Source organism: Schistocerca serialis, chromosome 3 (assembly GCF_023864345.2).
Source record: "Schistocerca serialis cubense isolate TAMUIC-IGC-003099 chromosome 3, iqSchSeri2.2, whole genome shotgun sequence".
Classification (NCBI taxonomy): domain Eukaryota; kingdom Metazoa; phylum Arthropoda; class Insecta; order Orthoptera; family Acrididae; genus Schistocerca; species Schistocerca serialis.
Window position 1 is genome coordinate 906618365 of NC_064640.1, and position 671 is coordinate 906619035.

Consider the following 671-nt stretch of genomic DNA (forward strand, 5'->3'; position numbering starts at 1 on the left):
AATCCGTGCATAACATCGTTGACTGGCCGCCACCACCACCGGCTTTCAGCAAAACTGCCCTGCCATTTCCAGCGTTCACTGGGACTCGAGCTCTGTATTATTTTCTTCACTCGTCCCACTATTGCTCCAGAAATAGTATCGGCTAGCCAATGTGAAGGTGGGTGGGTTGCAGTGCTGCAGATATCCTGCCGTTAGAGTGCTGTTAATATCACAACGACCCACATGCTAAGTAGAGTGCATTGGTAACCGAAACAACATGGAGGGACTCAGAGTTCTGTTGTAGTGAAACTTTTCCATTTTCACAAGTGTTATGGCGTTAAGAAATTCCCAGAAAACTTTATGCTTAGTCAGTAGAAAATGGCGCCTTGTAGTGAATGTCTGGTTAAAGCAAAGTAGAAAAAGAAATGAAATAGAGCGGTCACAGTACATTTAAACTGACTATCACTTAAATTCGTTTAAATAATGTGTATGAAGAGGATTGCCTGATTAGAGAAGTAAAAAGAAGTTCGTCTCCGAAACATCCAACTCTGCGTTTTCTAAAACTGCGACAAGGCAAAGCTGCCATCGAATCATTGGTTCATTTGAACACTACAGCGCAAACGGCCTTGCCCCAGTGGTTTGTTTTGTTTTAGGGTACAAAAACAACTGCAGCCATAAGTGCCCAAGTCAAA